Source organism: Python bivittatus, unplaced genomic scaffold (assembly GCF_059951505.1).
Source record: "Python bivittatus isolate LINGU-HERP-01145 unplaced genomic scaffold, Pbiv_v1 ctg000210_np1212, whole genome shotgun sequence".
In the NCBI taxonomy this organism is placed as follows: domain Eukaryota; kingdom Metazoa; phylum Chordata; class Lepidosauria; order Squamata; family Pythonidae; genus Python; species Python bivittatus.
The window spans coordinates 8,376,538-8,394,070 of NW_028277053.1; the positions used below are offsets into that span (position 1 = coordinate 8,376,538).

The window sequence follows — 17,533 nt, forward strand, 5'->3', positions numbered from 1 at the left end:
AAATAATTGTGGAGCTGAGGCAACAGGCTACTCTGCTCTTGTTAAGATCCAATTTAAATAGAATGTGTGGTCATTAAGGGGAACTTACCCTTGCAGAATCATATGCGTCTGGTACTGTATTGCATTTCATCCCCCAAAACAAGGCTGCTTTAGGTTGCTAGGGATCCATGATTTGGTTCAGCATAGTGAGGCATATTCCCGCAAGGGCATAATGCTGGGAAAAGTGAAAGGAAAGAGAGGAAGAGGACGAATCGCTGCAAGATATGCATGGATTTGATTACAGCAGCGATGGGTGCACCATTGGAAGATCTGAGGGGCCAGGTTTGGAAATAGATCCTGGAGAAGTTCTATCTATGTGGTTGTTAAGAGTTGATTCCAACTTGATGGCGCATAATCAATGTGAGGTATTATCATCTGCACGCATAGCTGTTGGCAGGGAAGAGTTTACAACAACCAGGCCACATTGCCTGGAAAGGTTCTTCTTGCCTCCCCTGTAATAGTTTTAGACTGAATGGGGATGAAGCAGGGATGACATCAGAGTAATGTACTAGTTTACAAAGAGAAATCTGACCAAAGTCAAACATCACCAAGCAAAAACATAAACACTTCAAAAATAACAATAAATAAAGCCACCCATAAAATAAACCAAATACAGTATCAAAATTATACAAAAACAAAAAAGAAAACATACGAAAATTAAAATCTTCAATCACAGCATGCCATCCTTCTGCGCTTGATGGAACAACCAAATCTTGAATGCTCTCCTGAAGCCCAGGAGACGACCAGATTTCAATGGAGAGGGAATTTGAGGGTGTGGAGTGGTGATCAAAAATGCCGACTTCCAAGGCCCATCAGATAGCATTCTTGGATAGATGGGGCCTGGAGGGACTTGATTATGTTCAATCTGATCAGGCAGGCAGATTTATATGAGAGAAGGAGGTCAAACAGATAACGAGGTCCAGAGCCATATATAGCCTTTAAGGTGAAAATTAGCACCTTGAATAGCACTTGGAAGCCAGCTGACAATAGTGGAGTCACCTGAGTACAGGTAGTCCTCGTTTAGCAACCACAATTGGGACTGGCAAATCTTGTTAAGCAAAGCGATCACTAAGTGAAACTGTGCTTATGATCTTACTTCAGCTTTCCTTTGCTTTACAGACCTACAGTCATAAATGTAAGGATTGGTCATAAAGTTACTTTTTCGTCACTGTTGTAACTGTGAACAGTCACTAAATGAGGCAGTCACTGAGGACTACATGTATATCAAAAGACATCCATCACTGCCTGGGCTGCTACATTTTGCACCAAATGCTTCCCAGGGGCAGTTCTGAGTACAGTGCATTAACCCTGATCCAAGTGAGGGGTGACTAGGGTATGAGTGACTATGAGCAGGGCCTCCTGATCCAGGAGTGGCTGCATTGTCACATAAGAAGTAATTGTACAAAAGCCCCCCTGAACATAATTTCTATCTGTTGATCAGGCACGAGCTGTGAGTCCAAGAGGACACCCAAATAGCAAACTACATCTGAACAGGGGAGCATTTCAGAGTCAAGGATATTTCCCTGGAATTGTTTGGCCCACAAACCCAAAAGTGCTCTGACATGGAGGAATTCAGTCTGAGTCTGTTCCTCTCCACCCAGATCCTGATTGCCTCCAGGCACTGGGTCCACACTTCTACCAACTCTTTGGTCAGTTGTCAAGATGGATAGCTGGCTATCATCAACATATTGAAGATACTAGACCCCACGACAATGGATGATCTTGCCCAGTAGTTTCATGTAGATGAGAGTATCCCCCCACTCCAATCCCATATACAATGGATACTATGGGAAAGTATGCTCAGTGGTATATGGATTCTATGAGAAGGATACTATGCTCAATGGTATAAAAAGCTGCTGAGAGATCGAGGAGGATCAGGAGGGTTTAACTACTCGATCCTGGTCTCTCCAAAGGTCATCCACAAGCACAACCAATGGAGTGTCTATGGTGTACAGTACTCTAGCCCAAAACCCAACTTCCAAGCTTCCAAATAATCCATTTTATCTAGAGTCTTCTGGAGTTGCAAGGCCACCACTTCCTCCCCAACTTTCCCTAAAAAGGTCTAAAATTATCCAAGATAGGTTGAGTGAAGACTTCTTGAGAAGGGACACACCAGAGCCTCTTTCAGAGGTAAAGGGAACACCCCCTGACTCACAGAAGTATTGATTACTGGTTGAATCCAATTTTTTGCCATCTCATGACACTTTAAACAATCATGAGGGGCAGGGATACAACTAAGAGGTGGTGGTGTTGATACCCTCTATCCACCTCCTCAGGACTCAGATTCAAATTGATCCCAGATTGGGATGAAGTCCCAATAATCTCTATTGGCCGTGTCCAGTTAGAATCCAACTCCATTTGAATCTGAGCCAAATGCTGTGAGAATTCTTCACAGAATTCTTTTCAAGTGTTTTTGACAATCATCATTCCCTTTTAGGTCACCTCAAAAAGGACCATTGGGTGGTATTCAGCAAATGCCATAAAAACAAAGTATTTCCATTTTTCCACTTGTACTCCCACTGTGTAGGCTCAAACACGAGCTCCTACCAGCGTCTGGTCAGACCTGAAATGGATCTTCCTCCACAGCAATGCTCTTGGCATCTCTTCTACTGCTTCATCTCCTTGAGCTTCTCAGTAAAGCAAGGAGCTTCAGTAGATCTGCAAGAGGGGAGAGGCCGCTCCAGTGCAGTCTAATCAAGCACCTTAGTTGTCCACTTATTGCATTGGGACCAGGGTCTGGACTGAACTGCACCCTTTGAAAACCCACTGGACCTAATAGGTGCCTGGGCAGATCAATCTGATAGGTCCTTCCCCACTGCAGAGAACAGTTGCACCACAAAACTCCGTAACAGTTATCTGTCCACAAGGGCCAATACTCAAAGCTCCCCACTTTCAGATCATGTCGCACCTGCCCTGGGACAAAAACCAGATCTAGCATGTGACCTCTCGTGTGCCATGGTTGCCATGGCTGCCATGAACTCTTGGGCCACTCCAGATCTCTCACCCAGGAAAGGCAGGTTGAATTCCCCCAACATCACCAGTTAGGGGACCTGTACCACCACCCCATTAATTAGGTTGAGCAGCCCTGGCAGGAGTGTCGCCTTGTGAGCAGGGGGAGCAATCCACCAGCAGCATTCACAACTGCCCCTTTGGACTCACTAACTACACAAACAAGGTCTCACATCGTTATCTGTGGTGTAGCATATCTTGATGCCAGCAGTCTCATGGATGACAATAGCTTCCTCCCTACTCCTGGGATTGGGACTGGTGTCAAAGCTGAAATCTGGGTGGGCAGATTCCCAAGAGAGGAATTCCCCCCTCTTCATCCTCCTCCTCCCCTCCCCAGTTTCAGTAACGCAAGTCAACTCTGCCCTCTAATCTACAATTAAATTGTGGATGAGAATGTTGTTTATTACAGTACAGACAAACCTGGCATTCAGTAGCATTTACTTTAAAACAGTTCTTAATATTGTTTCTCTTAATTTAGGAGCTTTATACCCTGGTTCCAGCATACCTATCCTTGCTCCTACTGTTAAAAAAATGAAAGAAGTTAACTATTTTCATTTTATCTCACATACACCACCCTTATATTATAATTATATATTATATTATAATTATATATTAATTATATTATATTATATTATATTATATTATATTATATTATATTATATTATATTATATTATAGCTTCCAGCTTTCCTGGCAGATTTATTCCCTGTCATGTGATAAATAGTTTTATTTTAATACAGCTCTGTCACGTATACGGTATTTAAACTCTCTTCCAATCACAACTTTTCAGCTTATCCAAGTCTGAATATGTACTATTTCCTTTTGATTGAGGAGGTCAAATATATTCAAGAGATCATTGTGGATTGAAGTTTGTCTGGTTGCTTAATTTAACTACATATCCTATTTTTCTCTTTCCTACTGTTTTAAGTATGTCAGTGTTGTAAGGTTTAATTTTAATTTCCAAATGGTTTTATATACAGGATATTCCTTCTTTTAATTCTGTTTTTCCAAGATCATGCTTCTCAAATAATGAATAATTTTTCAACCAATTACCAGTGGGGGCTATTTTAGCTGAAGAAATGTAAACAATGATCATTCCCACTGTCTAACCCTTTTACATAGTATCGGTTGTAATCACACGAGGAAAAATAATGTTAAAAAAAAAGATTAATAGACAGGTTCCAACTTAGCACGTTCACTTTCCTGCAGAGGTGAGTACACCTGCTTTGCCACCCAGATCACTTTCTGAGGATGGGAGCAAAAATTTTGGCTGGAGAAATTAAGGGAGGAAATGACTACCTTAAGTGGTGTTCATCCCCTAAGAACACCACTAAACCCAACAAGTGAGTCAATCTCCCCTGTTTTGGGGAAGGATTTTCTTTTTAGCAAGGCTAAAGGCAAACTTTTCCCTGCCAAAGGTGAACATTGATGCCATCATCACTGGACACACCACCTGCAGCTCTCAGAGGCCCAAAATGTGATTTTAAGAGAGTGCGGCCCCAGCCTCAAAGAGGTGCCCTTCATTTTTCTAGCAAATTATTATGAGGGGCCTGCTGAAACACCACATGCAACTGGATACTCTTTGCAAAGATGACAGCCTAATACCACATTTTCCCTCAAAGAAAAGGGCAGATTCCTAACTTCCAGATACCCTTCCCAAACTGGGGGCATCTTTGTTCACAACTATCTGATTTTGATGGCAGGCTTTATATTAGATGACAGTAGCTTCATGTTAGAGAAGAAAGGTCTTAGGATACCCTGGTCTCACCTGGACACATCAACAGGGCAGATTCATTATACCCCAACAGTGATTTGGAACTAAGTGTTCTTGATCCTACTTAGGATTGTAAGTAAGGGGAGGGGGGAAGATTAAGGCTTTTGCTACAGGTCCTGCTGACAACCCATCTATTGGGGTTGTCACACAGAAAGGGATGGAACTCACCATAGTTGGAAAAGGCTAACTACACTACTGCTAGGGACTTGGGACAATAAACTTGGTGTGGGAAAAAATACACACATCACCTGGAACATTGGAAAAAAAACACAAACTTCATTTATTTTTTTCATACAAAAGGGAAGCCAATTAGAAGAACTTCAAAAATACTGAAATGAAAGCAATTTGAAAAAGACCTGAGATGTATATTGTACACATGTGCATTGCCTTTTGACTGTCAAAGATTATTCTCTGAGGGGAACAAGTCCCATCTTCTGAGAAATGTTCTGGATATTTCCTGTAAGCAATGAAACATTTGCAGGTATTCCTGGCCCACCATCTGTACGAAGACTGTCACATCACTTCTTGAGACTGCTGCTTCTGTGGAAATTAAGAAGGAAAAACCCACAATACTGTTGTTGCTGCCATATCAAAATGCATTCTTCTGAGCATTTCTTTCACATTTTTGCTTCTTATTCCAACCACTAGGCTCGTGTTGTAGAAAACACTTTATAAAGCCCTTCTAGCTATCATACAAAAGCTGCACTATACTGTTTTTAGTCCAATTTGTACTGAATTGATTGAATAACTTACTCAACCAAAGTTTTGCTACACGTTATTCTTTAAGGGTTGTATCTGACACTCACATTTTTGCAGACTGACAATCTGATTGCACTTACAAAAGGAGAAGGGAAGGGTATTATCTCTCCATAAAGCTTTTTTCATAGTGTTTCTGTGATCCTGGAGAAGTGTTTAGGTCTACTGTTGTAACAGGCAAGATGACTGGAAGCCAAGCTTCTTTGCCAAAAATGCTCAGTCTTCATGTAACCCTGCCATCAGAAAACACTAGCTCCAGGATGGTACACTGAAAATACTTGCTGGATCCTGCCTAGGCTATGGGGAAGGTGATCCATAAGAAGATGGGCATCTGGATCATGCCTAAATCTAAACAAAGGAGGGTTATCATGAAGAAAGGAAGGAAGAGAGAAAGCAGAACAAGGACCTTCTGCTGCTCTGGCTGTACCTTCTTCCAACCAAAAGGGACACTAGACAGAATTCCAAGAAATACCACCCTACAGCACACGACGTAAGATTCCTCCCACCAACACAACAACATTCATTTACATATACCTACCTTGGTCGGATCTCCAGCACCTGAAGGGCTTGTTATTACTTTTTTCTGAACCTGATAAAGCAAGAAAATATTAATCTGTACCAATTCAAAAAAGCATACACCAAATCTCAATATCCCCTACCCCATTACCATGTTTCTGTTCCATAGATGGTATCTCTCCTCCTCCTTCCAGACCCATCTCTAATCTTACACCCACATTCACTTACAGCTGCCCTTTCATCTTCAAATTCATCCTCCACAGAATCTTCCTTCACCGTTCCTGACTTTCAAGTCTCCCACTATCACCCCATTAACATGCCTGCTGCACAATAACCAATGTACTTACCAAAGGAGAGTTGGTGGATGCCTGTAGTATGCAGCAGAATGCTTCATACTTGCCCGTTATCCTGGATAATCCATGAGACCGGAGACTCTTATGTCATAGCTAGAGAAAGGTCAATGGCGTATGTATGGGGGGAGCCACTACCAGAGCTGCTGCGGTTATTTTCTCTTCCATCAGTGCTAATGACTTCTGCAAATAAAGAAAGCCTCTCTACGCAACCAATCTGATGCAATTAATGTACAATGTCCAGGAAACAATATGTACATAATTGAGACACATTATATACAAAACACCATTTGTGCCCTACAATGGAATGATTTGGATTCTAAAATGTGGGAGGACACTCAGGGACTAAAACTTATTTATCCATAAATAGTGAAAGTAAACAGTTTCTTGCATGCCTTAAAACTCAATACTGGCTCTTGACACAGTCTAAAAGTGATCAAAATGTACGTATATTACATCCATTAAAGTAATGTGTCCACATCCCAAATCAACCCATGCTTTGCTTGCAAACAGTGAAAGGTTAAAATTGATGGTCAATTGAGTTAACGGGCCACAAAAGAATATCAAACTGGGCGGTACTGCAGCAGCAAACATTGATTAAATTCCTTTTTTGGATCAACATGATTATAGGATAACCTGCTGCAAGCAGAAAACCACATACTTAATATTCTGAGTGCTTACCAATTTAAGGAGCAACTCAAACCATGCTCAGTCAACAATTAATATCATTTATTCTCTCTGCAACATCAAGTTTCCTGGTTTGATTTATATTGTAAAATGCCTGTTTATCTTAAAAAGGCATGCCAGGAAATCCAAAGTGAAATTTCCTCTGGGATGATAAATGCATTTATAAAAATGATACAGGAATATACAGCATTAAGATAAAGAAGAAATTATTTCAAAAGTGCGCTTGGAAGAGTTTGGAGAAAACTATAAACATCTGAGATATGGGCACTTTAATAAGCAGCTTTATAGAGATAACTTTGTCTCATATCCCAAGATATCCAAATCTGATTAAGAACAATACTTTATGCATTAATTTCACATAACTTATCCAAGCCAGAGTTCAATTTAGCCCGATGCAGATCTTAAAATCACAGATCCTTGGTCTCTGATCATATATAGCCTTGATTTAACATCTTCCCTTCTAGCAAACTCCTGGAGAAAACTTTGTTATTGGGAAGATATTTCACTCTATTGCTGAATGGTGGATTCCAATCTTTGTGAAGCTTTAGAAACTGACCAATTTCATCTGATCAATTTTTTGAAGGCAGCTTCTGGAAAACAAGGCTTTCGTTCCTCTTATTAAGAATGAAGACTGACTGGTATGTAGTAAGATAAGACAATTACATTCTTATAAATCTAAACAGTATGAACTGTAGATCTGGAAGGTCTCAATCATCTGGCCTCCACCAGAACATTCTCTAGGTCATGGGTTCCATTGCTGAAATGCTCTCATGATTAGTAAGGATTCCACTCTTCCCACTTCCCTGCCCCCAAATTTAGCTGGAATCTGCCTTTCTGAAACATATCCTGTAAAACCTTTTAAACATATTATTATTTGTTCTAAATCACCTAGAACTCTAACACAGTACATAAATAAGAAAACAAATTATCTAAAGTTGAAATCCAATGGAGGTTTACAACTTAAGTAAGTAGGTATGTAAGTAGACATGTATAGGAATGTACTGTGCATCCTTATAAATCTTGAATGGTTTTAGATGTAGTTAAATAAAGGGCTACCTACTTCAAAAACATTTGTCTGGGAGATTTTTTTTTGTTGGTATATTGATATGATCTGCTTTGAGATAAAGATATAATCAACTTTTTTCTTTATGCCAAGATTAAAGTATAAATGAATACATAAAGTCATGTGAAAAAGTGGACCCCATTGAAATTTTTGACTCTCTCAACCTATTTCATCACACACATATTTAATCTTCATTTCAACAATATTGATAGATAAAGGAGATACAACAAACATCATGCACTATTTATATGTTGTAGTCCACTGTGTAACTTAAATAAACACAAATGCAAATTTCACATGTGGAGAAAGTAAGCACACTCCTCACAACCTCAAAGACCTAAAATTAGAATCAGGTGCAGAAGATCAGATGCAAATGATCAGAACATCATTAGAGGGGATCTGGGAGGAACCTGTCTAATTGAAACCTCAGATATTTAGTTTGATTTACTCTTTGTTGTTGAAGTGTGTGCTATCACCATACCTAGATTGAAAGAGCTCTCTGAGGCCTTCAGAAAGAAGGTTATACATGTCTATGAGTCTAGGAAGGGACTTAAAAAGATCTCCAAACAATTGGGCATCAATCATTCCACTGTCCAAAAGGTCATCTACAAGTGGAGAAGATTTCAAACAACTGCCAGCTTGCCCAGGCCAGGCCATCCCAGAAGTTCAGCCTGAGACCAGAACACAAGATGCCCAAATAAGTCCCCAAGAACTCCAGAATTTCATCACATGACCTACAGGTAGCTCTCACCACTACTGCTGCAAAAGTGCCTGAACCTATCATTAAAAAGAAGCTGCACAAATTAGATCTCTGTAGGAAGTGTGCTGAGAGGAAAACTTTGCTGTCCAGAAAGAACATCAGGGTGAGTAAAGTTTGCTCATGAACACCTAAGCAAAGGCCAGGACTTCTGGAGCAATGCGCTCTGGACAAACCAGGCAAAGATAGAGTTCTGGGACCACAGCAGCAGAAGACCCGTTTGGTGAAAGCCAAACACCAGAATAACTTGATACCAACGGTAGAGCATGGTGGTGGAAATGGTACAATTCGGGGCTGTTTTGCTGCATCAGGGCCTGGGCAGCCTCCTTGAGGTTGCTTCTGCCAAAGGGGCAATACTAGGTATTCGAGCCAGGGGTGTCCTTCTTTTTTCCACTGAAGGAAATGGCACATCTGTTAATTTTTTGTTGGATAAAAGATTGCAAAGCCAATTTTTCATAGTTTTTTGGTTCAATTACCTTATCTTTATCTTTACATACTGTTTGAATTAAGTTAAAATATTGATATGACATACGTTAAGAAAGAAAATACATTACATGGGGTGTACTTACTTTTTCACATGACTGTACTTGCAGTCCTATAACCGTTCTCCTTGTCAGATACAGCTATCTTAGTCTCAACATATTAGTTCTCAGAGAGCCATACTCCTTGTTGTATCATACAATCTATCTAATATTTGCTGCAATATTAGATATTGAACTAATATCTGAACTGTCAGCCAACAACACATCATTTGCATAAAAATACAGACTCTTTCATGTCCCCAACCAACAAACCTCTAACATTACCACAAGCTTTCATTATATGTTTACCTATAAACCCAAGAGATATCACAAAACCTTGCTTTACTGCCTGCTCAGTGCTGAGCCAATCAAGAAGCATGAAGGTCAGTAACTAACCTTCCATTCCATGTGTGCAAAACATTCCACAATTCAAGCTTATTCACTGGGTCATATGTTTTCTCTAAATCAACAAATGTACAATAAAGTTGATTGCTTGTCTTCATTCATTTTTCAGCAACCTACTGAAAAACAAAATGTGGCTGGCACACCCACTGCCCAGCATAAAGCCACAATATATTTCCAAAATGTCACCTTTTGTGCCTGTTCAATCAAAATTCATTTTGTGAGTTGGGCAGCCATACAAATCATTTAAATAAATAAATTCTGCCAAACATCTTTCGGGCAAGCTAAACAAACTAATTTCCTATATCGTTTTTGCAATCCTCATTATTGTTTATTTTGTGTAAGTGCACAGTAACAGTATTTTTCTAATTGCCAGGCACAGGTACAGTCTTCATGCACATATTAAACTATTCACTCTTAGAATTATCAAAAAAATTCTGTCCCACATTTGAAATAAAACTTTTATCATTCTCAAATCTTTTACTCATTCTTTGCTTTTATTGTAAACAATCAAATCAAAGTTTCTGGATTCATTCCTTTACCCTCTGTACACATAACAGACATGCTTAAACCACAAATTTGAGGGGACCATATTTTAAAGTGCATATTTCAGTAAACTTACTGAAAAAATCATCATTCTCAGTCATTCTTGGGTCTCTGAATGTCACAATCACTGTTCTACTCTAGTACAGTGTTTCTCAACCCTGGCCACTTGAAGACCTGTGGACTTCAGCTCCCAGAATTCCCCGGCCAGCATGGCTGGCCGGGGAATTCTAAAAGCTGAAGTCCACAGGTCCTCAAGTGGCCAAGGTTGAGAAACACTGCTCTAGTATCTTGTTCCCATTCATTCAATTGCCCAACAAAATGACTTTTCCGCAGATCACATTCATTTAGAATGTTACATTTTTTCCCTAGAGTCATCTCTGGCTCCTCCATTATCACCATTCACTGGATATACACCCAGAGCAATCTAGGTGACACCAATTCAAACTTTGAGACATACATTTAAGCCCTTTCACTCATAACTAAACCAACACCTTCACTTCCATACATCTATTCATCAGCTCCGCTCCACAAGGTCAGGCCATTTTCATTCAGATATAGTCTTCTTCTTTCTCTTAGATTCACAAATGCACACCATACATGTCAACAACATTCTCACAAATTGTTAATTAAACTGTCCAATATAAAGTAAAGTTAAGCTATACTTTGCTGGATCCTCTTTTTCCCCCTTTTTGTCTCTCTTCCAGTTATCCAGTTAACTCCATTAGCAGTTCTCCAGAATTTTTCGAAGATAATATAAAGATCTGGACAGATAATCATATAGTTCCCTCAAAACACTAAGCTGTAATGCATTTGGTTCTGGAGATTTAAGCTCAAAGTAAATTTGTTTTCCCACCATGTTTCTATTAATCTCTAGCTTCAGTCCTGCCACTTCATCTGCTCTTCAGTATTTCCTGGTGGGACATGTACTTTTTTGTGGAGAAGACTGATTATAAAGTGTTATGAGGCCTTAGTTGTCTATTTTCTAAAATACATAAAATTAAGAATGGTCCACCATCTTGTAAAGTATGTTCCACCTCTAAAAAGGGTTCAGTGTATGACTTTTCTCCTAATGTTCAATCAAAATATTCTGCCTTGCCATTTCTATTCATTGGTTTTACTCCTGCTGCCTACAATAACTGAGAGCAATTCTGCAACAGATTCTGCTCTATCTTCCACCTTTCAAAGATACGAAGCTCACTTTTCTGTCTCCCCCTTAATTTTTCTCTTCTCCAAGCTAAATATACCCAACTCTTTCAAACTTGCATCACAAGACTTGCTTCCAACCAATTCACCATCCTTGTGGCTTTTCTGTGGATGTGTTCCAAGGTATCACTGTCCTTGTCAAACTGTGGCACCCAGAATTGGACACATTATTCCAAATATGGCCTGAGTAGAGTGAATTAAACTGAAACTATTACTTCACATGGTTTGAACACTGGGCTTCACTTAATGCAGCCTAAGATCGCATGAGGATTTTTTTAATTAGTTGCATCACACTATTGGTTTATATTTAGCTTTAGATTGAGGTTAGATTTTTTCCCCATGTGAAGCTATATTCGTACCCTTGCTTTCTTAAAACCTATATGCAAGTCCATATTAAATTCTACGTAATCTCAGACTGTGAGTTTGGTCCATTTTTTCAGCCTCTCAAGGAGGAGAAACTGTTTTTGCCAATCAAGTCTGTTTCTCTTAGAATAGAACTGACAACTACATCCATTCTTTTGTCAGCATCAGAAAGTAGTTATCTAATAGTGAGCATATTTTTTAAATTGTTATTGTGTTGTTGTGTTTTTTGTTTTTTTACCAAACCTCAGAAGCATTTCATTTGGTTTTGCATTGCAAATTGCAATCATGGTCTGGGGGAAATTCCTGGCAATGATTAGCTGAATTATTTACTGAAGTAACCATAGTATATATAAAGTTCACTAGAAAAAAGCAACTTCTCATTTGAAATAGCCAATGTTCACAATGCAGTCTTAGCAAAGATATAATTTTTAAATTTAAAGTTTGGATCAACACAGCGACCCCTTTGTGATCTATTTTGGCATATGTTACTTATTTAAAAGTTCAGTTTGAACCTTTTCTGAATCTGAGACAGGCACAAGGCTGAGAAAATTATTCAATTAACTTTTGGAATCATTTCTCCCCCGTGAACGTTCCTCTGAATACTATTCTACTAAGGATGGCTACTTTCTGTCTCCCATTGTTCTCAAGAGTTCAGCAAATAGTCACAAAAGGGCCTTTGCATCAGGATGTCCAACTCATGGAATAGCCTTCTAGCTATGAAATTTGTTATAAGCTTCTCCATTTCATTCATTATTTTACTAAGAACAAAGCCCCTGCTTTTTATTTGTCCTACAAAAAACTCAGCTAACTAAGCAGCATAGCCTTTTGGGCTCCAAAATAGTTGATTTAGAGATCTCTTTTAGTTTCTTTATATCCCACCTTTTGCTATATTTCCCATCATAGTACCCTCAGTCTTTGGACATTAAAGAAAATGCAGCTGGATAGAAGTTCTCTATGGGATCCTTTTGCCTCCTTCCTCCCCTTTCCTAGAAGCAGAGAGATTTACACCACAACAGCCAGCTCCATGTCCTTCCTTCCTTCCTTCCTTCCTTCCTTCCTTCCTTCCTTCCTTCCTTCCTTCCTTCCTTCCTTCCTTCCTTCCTTCCTTCCTTCCTTCCGTTGCAACTGTCACAGCAGGCTACCTGGACACTTTAGCTTGGCCAGCCTACCTTTCTGACTTTTGGTGGCCTTGCATCGGAGCATACCTTGAGAATTACATTTCCTTATGCCCCACCTGCCCCTGTGTTAAGACTCAGACCAGCAAGTCTACTGCAACCCACTCCCCATCTCACCTTGGGACTAGACTTTGTAACTGACCTACGGTGTTTCAAGGATCTTGGATTTTACAATGAACCTATCGTGCATCAAGAGTTTTGTGATATTTGATCTTTTCTCTAAAATGGCCAATTTATTCCCTCATAAGGCCTTTCCATCACCCAAGACAGCTTGCTGTTCGTTTAATAAGCTTTCTGAAACGTATGGTTTGTCCAATCATCCAATTTCTGACAAGGCCCCCCAATTCATAGCATGTTTTCAGATAGTCCTATTTCAACTATTGGATGTGAAGTTCCCCATCCTTAGCCATTGGATGCAGAAACTTAAGACAACTGTCACTTTAGAATAATACTCTAATTGCCATGCTAACTAACTAACCAGTAAGATACCGGCCAAATTTTTTTTTAACCATGACAGAATTTGATTATAATAACTTAGTTTATGTTTCCACTAAGTCATTGCCTTTTTAGCCATCTACAGCTACCAGCCTTGCCTCCTGCCAAGATCTCACCTATCCCAGATAACTTCTTACAGGAACTTCAGGCAACTCCTTATAGATCAAATGTGCCAAGTCCTCCTGCAAGCAATTTATTGACCATAATTGTCAGGAAGCCGTCCCCTCTATCATGGTTGGAGATTGCATGTGGATTTCTACCAAGTTTCTCCCCTCTATGCAACTACCTATGCATCTGGAAAATAAGTTTACTGGATGGCACAGATCAGTCTTATGACTTCAAGTACAGCTCCCAGCCAGATTAAAGATACACCTGGTTTTCCACCATCTCCACTTGCCTTGAGAGCAATCTTCCTGCCCCTTCTGCACAGCATCTCCAACACAACCTTCCGTCTCAGGGAAGGACTCAAATTAGAGCACATTCTGGTCTCTTGAAACAGAAGAGGCAGACATGAGCATTTGATACCATATACCAGGGGACACCAATGCATTTAACATTTCTAGGAGGCAACAGATTATGCGCGCGCACACCCCTCCTTCACCATTTTATGTGCTACCCTATGAATCCATGTCATACACAAATATTTCTGCGACTGCCTGTGATTCTGCCTGTAAGGAAGAGCGGGACTTGAAAGTAGAGAGAGAGAAAGGATTGCATCACCTAAGAAAGAGGTGCAGAAACTAACTTCTCTGTTGTCTCCCCACACACAGACTAGAAGTGACTGCGTTATCTGAAAGAGAAAGTTCTGAAATGGTGGGAGCCCTGTCATATCCAACAGAAGAAGCAGAAAAGGAGGGAGCGGGTAGGGTGTCAGAAGAGAGTCCAATCTCCATAGAAATGAAGCTAGAGGGAGAAACCCACCCCTCTCTTTCTACTATGAGGAGGAAGAGGAGGAAAGGGGTGGTTTCTGATGTACACAGAAGGAGAGAAGGTACAGAATGGAGAAGGGATGGTGTAAGAGAACCAGATCTTCTCAGGCTGAGATGTCAGTTATATCACCAACCAACAACTGCTTGGCTTCAAAGGGCAAAAGATCCTCTGAAATGCAGAAAAGACAGAAAGGAGTAGTAGGTTTAAACCATTGTGGGGATAAGAGGAAACCGTACCCTCATTCTGACAGAGGACAGTCAGCTATTTAATGTGGATTCAGCCCAGTTTATAACAATTCTTGTCTAGCCATGCAGTGCTGAGCATCTGACAGGTTTCTGCCAGGTTCAAGCATAGCAGCCAACTTAAGGGGCTGGAGATTTACACTTGAGTCCTGGTCAAGAGTACCTGCCTTTCCATGTGCAAGGTGCCATAACCAAGGACCACTTCAAGGGTGCTGTGGGACTCAGAACCAACCTTCTGATTAAAATTGCGAGGTAGAAGGTGGCTTTGAGTTAGCCGGTCCCTAAGCCACGTAGAGCTTATACACAGGTGATGAATCACCAGCAGAAACAGAATTAACACAAGAACTCTCCAAGACCATTCAGGATTTAAGATGAATGATAGAATTCGGAGCCCACCCTTACTTATTTCTCTTTCACCTCTATCTGCCACTCTATTCCAGGCCTCATTTCTTCCTTTCCTGCTGCTTCACGTCTCCCTCTTCCTGCTTTCCTCCACCCTTCCTCTTTTCTGCTTTGCTCTTCCACTTTTGCTTTCCTCTTCTCTGCTTCCTGTTCCACTTGTCACACCCTATTTATGCTCTCTCATTTCTGTTTCTGTTCATTTACTGGGCATTAATTTCTCATTCCTCTTTTCACTGTCAACCTCCCCTCGCTGCCTCTGCTCCCACTCTCACCCACTCCCATATCTCATTTTCTGTCATCACTCCCACTTCTCTGTGTTTGCATTGTGTTAAGTGGCACCATGAGACTCCAGACACTCCCAGAAGAGGCTTTTGTTGTGCAGATATCCTGCCTCGTTCTCAAGATTTGGGAGAGAACCTTCCAGACCATGTCACTTTCCATTTTTAACTCATCCCCCCCCCTCCCCGTTTCTTTCTTTTCCCTCCTTTTGCAAAGTCTCTGGATTCACTTGAAGATAGTTATCAACTTCTTGATGCTTTGTAACTCCGGTTGAGTACAAAAATGTATGTTAAGACTGAGTTGTCTAAGTTGCATTTTTAAAATAGTAATTGAAATGCCTGTTAATTTGTTGAAAACAGCCTACATGTACCCATTGTGACAGTCAAGTCCAGAGCAGACGAGTTCAGATGCTCAGGAGAGCAGCACATAGCATAATCCTCAGCACTGAGAGGGGGGTGAGGTTGTGGGCCTGTGTGCAAATGGACTGTGAGATGGCTACGACATTTCTCCAGCCTCCACTATGTCTGTATTGCTTTGTAAGTAAACTGGGCCTTGAATGACAATGGAAGGTCTATCCATTTAAAGACCTGCTTCTCCGGGGCATGGGCAGCCCTCTGCACTTTGCAAACTCTCCACAGCCTTGCAGCTTAGCAACATCTGGGGCGCAGGTTCCCCAGCCCTGTTTTGGGGAAAAGGCAAACTTCTTCCCCTTAGTCCACCAACCAACAAGCTCCACTTCAGACTCACCAGGGTTTAGCATCACTTTGTTGCTGTTCACTAAATCAATTTAATGAACCAAATAAATGATTTAGCACTTCCTTTGCTTCACACAATTGATGGAAAGAAACAGAGCCGAGTATCATCAGTGTCCCAGAAAGTTGCAAGATTAGGGTTCATCTTGCCCAAACATTACTCAAGTGTACACATACATTCATTTCAATACATGCCCATGTAAGAGATCTCACTGTATTATCATAAGTAGTTTCATAATTAAAACTTCACACCTTAGATTTTTTTCCCACCCATCCCCTCACTGAAATATGTGGCTTTAGGTTGGTCCTATTTCAGGAATGACTAACTACAAAATATTGAGAGGTATCATTATTTTGCTCAATATTCTAGGGCTACTAAAATCTCAGCTTCATAAAACTTGGAACACACACACAATGTTGGCTGAGCACTAGAATGATGCCAAATGCTTTTGGTTTTGAGGGCAAATTCACATTTGTAGCCCTTCCCAAAAACTTTGGGAAAGCACTATTTGCTTGAGGGTGCTAGATTGGGGAGGGAAAGCAAGCAATCTTGGAAGAACATTTAGAAGAAAAGTCCCTTCTGGCCTCAGAATTTTTGGTGCAAATGTTCTGCTTCCACCATCCTTCCATTCTGATGGCTGTTGGAGGAACCCCAAAGAATGGAGGAAAATGAAGGTGGAAACACACACACACACACACACACACTCAGTGCAACATCCCACTGCTCTGTCTTCTTATGGCAGTGTATTCTGTATTTTTTTCCTTCCTACCTCTGTAGTCTGTCTGCTACAGAGGTATCTGGTGGTGGTATGTCAAAATCTACAAGATGGCGGGCACTGCATCACAATAAGCCCCAGCCCTTTTGCACTCCACACACACGTACAAAAGGTGTGGAGCTTCCATCATGAGGCTGCACCCACCATCTTGCAGATTTTGGCTCTGTCCATCACCGCAGCCTTCACTCCAACGTTTCTTTTCATACTTTTTTCTCTTTTCTCCTCCCCGCTTCCTCCCTGTGGAAGATGGCCAGAGCTATGGAGCAACTCAGCGTGTGTGAAGCATTGTGTTATGAATGAGTACTTGTTCCTTCTCTTCTACGGCTGCTACTTTTTTAATTACAGCACTGTGAAAGAACAAGGGACCTCAGTGGACTAGAAATTAACTTTTTAAAGAGTTCCAAGTTTGCAGCTTAAAAAACAAAAACGAAACCACCTTCTCCATGTTCTGCAAACAGAGTTTGCTCTCAGGCCATTCAATCTATTTTCCAAGGAAG

The 17,533-nt window shown here is 40.6% G+C and overlaps 1 protein-coding gene across 4 annotated transcripts in view; it reads right to left on the reverse strand.

The window, feature by feature from the left end:
• The window catches only part of ASPNAT (aspartate N-acetyltransferase), a 56,679-nt gene that overhangs the window by 15,974 nt on the left and 23,172 nt on the right, over positions 1-17,533 (reverse strand). The window contains exons 1-2 of one of the 4 annotated variants that reach the window (XR_015795903.1): positions 6,116-15,223; positions 5,178-5,361 (exon numbers count right to left, since the gene is read on the reverse strand). The exons of the other annotated variants lie outside the window; for them this stretch is intronic. The gene's annotated coding sequence lies outside the window, so the exon portion shown is untranslated. Of the gene's footprint in view, positions 1-5,177; positions 5,362-6,115; positions 15,224-17,533 lie in introns of those variants that run through there. 4 annotated transcript variants of the gene reach the window in all.